This window comes from Mustela putorius, unplaced genomic scaffold, assembly GCF_011764305.1.
Source record: "Mustela putorius furo isolate JIRA1106 unplaced genomic scaffold, ASM1176430v1.1 tig00003834_pilon_pilon_pilon, whole genome shotgun sequence".
NCBI lineage: Eukaryota > Metazoa > Chordata > Mammalia > Carnivora > Mustelidae > Mustela > Mustela putorius.
The window spans coordinates 75,249,749-75,255,748 of record NW_025421987.1 but is presented as its reverse complement, the minus strand read 5'-3'; the positions used below and the strand labels follow the sequence as shown (position 1 = coordinate 75,255,748).

Genomic DNA, 6,000 nt, shown 5'->3' with positions numbered 1-6,000 from the left:
TGTACAAAAACAAGTTCAAAATGGATTAAAGACCTAAATGTGAGACCAGAAACCATTAAAATCCTAGAAGACAACAGAGGCAGTAACTTCTTTGACATTAACCATAGAACCTTGTTCCTAGATATATCTCCCGAGGCAAGGGAAACAAAAGCAAAAATGAACTATTGGGAAAACTTTCAAACTAAAAAGCTTCTGCACAAGGGCGCCTGGGTGGCTCAGTTGGTTGAGCATCTGCCTTTGGCTCGGGTCATGATCCCCTGGGTCCTAGGATCAAGCCCCACATCAAGCTCCCGGCTCAGCAGGAAGCCTGCTTCTCTCTCCCTCTGCCTCTCCTCCTGCTTGTGCTCTCTCTCTCTCTGTCAAATAAATAAATAAAATCTTAAAGAAAAAAAAAAAAAGCTTCTGCACAGTGAAGGAAACAATCAACAAAACTAAAAGACAATCTACGGAATGGGAGAAGAAATATCTGATAAAAGGTTAGTATCCAAAATAAATAAAGAACTTCTAAAACTCAACACCCCCCAAATTAATAATCTAATTTAATAATGAGCAGAATATATGAACAGACATTTCTCCAAAGAAGACATCCAGATGGCCAACAGACACATGAAAAGATGCTCAACATCACTCATCATCAGGGAAATACAAATCAAAACTACAGTGAGATATCTCACTTCACCCCTGTCAGAATGGCTGAAAGTGAACAACATAAGAACAAGAGGCATTGGCAATGGTGTGGAGAAAGGGAAATCCTCATGCACTGTTGGTGGAGATGCAAACTGGCACAGCCACTGTGGAAAACATTATGGAGTTTCCTCAAAAAGTTAAAAATAGAACTACCCTAAGATCCAGCAATTACACTACTAGACATTTACCCAAAGAATACAAAAACACTAATTCAAAGGAATACATGTGCCCCGATATTTACAGAAGCCTTATCTGCAATAGCCCAATTATGGAAACAGCTCAAATGTCCATCTACTGATGAATGGATAAAGAAGTGGTATAGATATATACATGTATACATATATACTATATGTGTGTGTATATATATATACATGTGTATATGTGTGTGTATATATATTCATGTATATACATGTATTCATATATACTATATATATGTGTGTGTTTTTATATATACATGTATATATACATATATATACATATATATATACACATGCATACATACATGGTAATATTAACCATAAAAGAATAAAATCTTGCCATTGGCAACAACATGGGTGGAGCTAGAGAGTATTACGCAAAGTGAAGTCAGTCAAGGACAAATACCACATGTGTGGAATTTAAGGAAAAAACCCAAATAAGCAAAGGGGAAAAAAAGAGAGAGAGAGAGAGAGAGGAAAGCCAAGAAACAGGCTCTTAATTGTAGAGAATAAATTTATGATTATCAGAAGGGAGGTGGGGGGGAGAATACGTGATGGAGATTAAGGAGGGCACTTGCGATGAGCGCTGAGTGAAATATGAAAGTGTTGAATCACTGTATTGTACACCCGAGACTAATACTACACTGAATGTTAACTAATTAGAATTTAATAAAAACTTGAAAAAAAGAGAAAGAAATGTATGGTATAGTTTTGTGTGTGTGTTTTCTACTTTGATAAAAAAAGACTTAATTGGGGCACCTGGGTGGCTCAGTGGGTTAAAGCCTCTGCTTTCGGCTCAGGTCCCGATCCCAGGGTTCTGGGATAGAGCCCCACATCGGGCTCTCTGCTCAGCAGGGAGCCTGCTTCCCTTCCTCTCTCCCTACCAGCCTCTTTGCCTACCTGTGATCTCTGTCAAATAAATTAAAAAAAAAAAAAAGACTTTATTTATTTAGTTGGGAGAGAGAGAGAGAGGAGAGAGTACAGGAGCACGGGGAGGGGCAGAGGGAAAAACAGACTCCTCGCTGAGCAGGGAGCCTGATTCAGGACTCAATCCAGGACCCTGGGATCATGACCTGAGCTGAAGATAGATGTTTAACCAACTGAGCCACCCAGACACCCCTGAAAGTCTTTTTTGATATTTCTTTTTAAAAATATGTACTTAAATCATATAGACACAGACACACATATATATATACACACACACACACACACACATATATATATATATATATGTATAGGTATGTATATACATATATGCATAGAGTTTTAGAGGAGAAAAAATAGTAATCAATTCAAAACTTACATGCTACAAATTCAAAGCCTAAATGGAAGAGCTTAAGTCCCATCTTTTCGTTCTGAATCCAGTATTCTTTCCAGGACCATGATACACTTCTCCACTTCTCCTGAAAACAAAATAACCTAATACTTATTGACTGAGTTTATGAAATATTAAAGTATGTGATATAGTTAACAATTCAGGTGGAGTGAGGGAAAATCAGGTTAACTAAAAACAAAATACTAAAATGTCTAGATTATCCTGACACCTACCTTCAGCAACTCAAGAAAGCCTCAAGCACTAGTTTCAGTTAGGGCAATCTTTAAACACTAGTAATCATTCCTCCTAACTTCATGCTGAGTGACTGAACAAGTAACCTCAATTGGTAACTGCAAGACAAGATGGTCTCTAAATTGCCTTCTGCTATAAAACGCTCATCGCTAACTGCATGGTTTCTTTCTTATCCATAGGAGTACTCTCCTATTCACTGGCTCACCAGGTAACTGGTGTTAGAGAATCTGTATTGCATTTGCCCAGTATTTGTAAGAAAAAGTCCTACTTTCTTTTGGCACATAAGAGGTCTTAATACACACCACCAGAAAGTGTTTTAACAATATTTCTACAGGGACAGCATTGCTTTAAATTTTTGTCCTTAATATTATTTGATGTTTTCTGGAACAATGACCGTTGGTGCATCAAATTTTTTGTTTTCAATTGTTTTGATAACCAAAAGCAATGTTCTGGAAGAGGTTTCTAATCCAATATCACTTCCTCTATTTTTGGGTTACACTGACCTGTGCTTGAAAATCACTTGTGATTATAAAAGTTAAATAAATATTGAGAAGCTGCTGCCTAGGTTTATGCAGGTGTGGCACTGAACAATCCCAGAGGATGTTGTCCATACCATTCATAATGGATGTGGATGATGCCCTCTCTAGATTTGTGCCATACACAACTTGCATGGCCATGCATTGTGGCCTCATCTCTTTGGGGGCTCATTTTCCTATAATCATTTAAAGAATATGAGTCAATCTCATGTGCTTTGCATTCTTCAGAAATTACTTACTCATTTGTCTGGTTTTGCAAACTTTTTCCAAATCTGAAATTCATAGACTCCATACCTAACAAAATCTGAACTGTTTGATCTGTAATGATGGAGGGAAGACTTTAAATTCAAGATTATTTTTATTTTTTTAGTTCAAGATTATTAAAAGTAGAGATCTAAATGGGAAGATACAGGTTCAAATCCCCATTCAGCAATCTGCACAAGCCATTTATGGAACAAGTAATTTTCCTCAGCTGTATATGAGGACAGAAGAACCTAACTTACCTCACTGCAGTAACTAAGTAATCGAAGCCAGCCAATACTATCCTGCCATCTATGGGGGTGGGGGAGGGAATTCAACAGATATTTAAAAACCCTAAAGGAATTCCTATGATGGCATTGAGATTTAGCCCAATTACTGACTTAAGTACCACGATTCATTGGTGTTAACCTAAGGGACTCAAGCAGAGCAGCTGCCTACTCATGGAGAAACCAAATCAAAACTTGGAAAGACTGGGGGAAAAAATGTATAAACAAATCATAATTAGAGAAATATAAATTAAGAGTAGACATGTATAATCAACTTCACTGATAATCAAGGAAGTGCAAATATAAACATCAATGGGAAAATATATCTCACTTACCAAATTAAGAAAGATGAAAAAAATTGATGTTGGGGAAGTCAAAACGATACACCATCACACAGCATTAGCAGGTTATAAACTAGCTTCATTCTTTAGTAAATCAACATGACAGCAGGACACTGGACCATTACAAAGTTTATGCTCTTTGACTTAGAAATTCCACTTATAAGAATAATTCTAGGGGCGCCTGGGTGGCTCAGTGGGTTAAGCCGCTGCCTTCGGCTCAGGTCATGATCTCAGGGTCCTGGGATCGAGTCCCGCATAGGGCTCTCTGCTCAGCAGGAAGCCTGCTTCCCCCCCCTCTCTCTCTGCCTGTCTCTCTGCCTACTTGTGATCTCTCTCTGTCAAATAAATAAATAAAATCTTTAAAAAAAAAAAAGAATAATTCTAAAGAAATAACCCCGAAATACACATCTAAAGATGTGCACAAACATACATACTTGCTTGGGAAAAACTGGCAAAAACCAAAACACAAAACAAAACCCACCTATACCTCTAAAAAAATAAAATTATGGTATACCCATTCAGTAGAATATGCAGAAACTAAATAACTTTTTAGCAGAATGCTAAATGGCATGGAAAATGAATACTATTTAGTGGTAGGTAAGGAAGACAGAGTAGACTTCGATTTAAATCATCATATTGTAAAAGATAGCTTGTAAAAGATAGCTATAGTCAATGTCAGTATAGAGCAGTTAAAACCTTGATTGGACTATTTTTATAAAGCAAAGAGGCAAAACTAAACCACTGTGCACGGTTGTTCTCCTTAATATATATAAACAGGGTTTTGAAATCCTACATACGTATATTTTAGAGTAAACATACTGTCCTTTAAAAAAGATGTACAAAACTTTATAAAGCTTATGTATATCATCTCTGCGTGTTTACGTGTTAGAGGCCGAGAAGCACCACGATCTATTTCATTTTTATCTATTCGTAGTAAAAAGACCACAAAAATACACAATAAATGTTCTTAGTGTTTCTCTTTAGTATACAGGTAGTTTGTGCTTTATGTACATATTTTTCGATTTTCCAAATTATACTTAAGTATCATATTACTTTTAGAATCCAAAAACAGAAGTACAAAGTGTGTGTTTCTTTCTTTTTTTTTTTTTTTTCCCCAAAATTAAAATAAAAAAAGTCGTGTCCACTGCAGAGAAGTCAACCAGAAGCCTGCGGCTGCCACAGATGGTGGGTGGGGCCGCGAGCGGAGGAACAAGGCCGAGTCGCGTGGCATGTGACGTTTCAAACCCGCGCGCCTCCGCGAGCGCACAGACCCGCGGCGCCTCAGATTGGGACGTTTGAACCCGGGCTTGCGCAGATGAAGCAGCGGGCTGAGCCAGGACGGCGTAGGTAGGAGGAGGTTCACATGGGCTCAATTCCAAGTCTTTATCTTTCGTGCCTGGGTGGGACCGAAAGGGCTGCTCCTCCGGGGAAAGTTCTAGTAAGTTGGGGAGAACCAGAATTCCTTTTATTCCTTCCCACCTGAGGAACAAGGAAGTTGCTTATAGGTAACCCTGATAAGTAGCCTAGAAAAATCACTTTTTGCGGGCGGTTAGAAGGTAGAGAATTCCAATGTGGTTCGCTAGCCTAGGGAGAAAGAGAAGGCTAAGATCCTAATTGGTTAAAAAGTAACAGATTTTGTGTTGTTTTGTTTTACCCTAATTTGTATTCCTCAGTGAAGTGTATAATTTGAGGATATCTACCTCTAGTCAAGTGAAAGACGGTGACTATTTCAGAGTCCCAAGTTTTTAAAAAAAATCATTTGTGGAACGAGCTGTTGTTTCCTGGACCCATGATACTGCTCTAGACTGAAGATAATGAGTGCTACTGAGTAGGATACAGAGACAATCTGAGCTCTCTTTCTCGAAGACACAAGACTACTGTCTTCAATTCATGTGTTCTACCATGCCTGGCATAAAATACGGTGTTTGATGTATGAGTGAGTGAATCTGTGAATGAATGTCTTTCACAAGCAGCCTACCATCATGCGAAGGTTGTTGGCATGAGCAATGAAAAATCGTCGTCAACCTTGTTTAAAATTTCACATTCCTCCTCTATAAAATATTTATAGGCTATCATTGAAGGGTCTCCATTTTTGAAACACCAGCTAAGTTTACCATTTTCAGTAAGCCACTAGTTTGAAATAAA

General features: G+C 38.0%; 1 protein-coding gene across 2 annotated transcripts in view; it reads left to right on the top strand.

Moving 5' to 3' along the window:
• Positions 1-5,116: 5,116 nt before the first annotated feature.
• The window catches only part of SPATA16 (spermatogenesis associated 16), a 244,138-nt gene continuing 243,254 nt past the window's right edge, over positions 5,117-6,000 (top strand). Inside the window, exon 1 of one of the 2 annotated variants that reach the window (XM_045088170.1) lies at positions 5,117-5,202. The gene's annotated coding sequence lies outside the window, so the exon portion shown is untranslated. The other variant, XM_045088171.1, reaches the window with a different exon arrangement.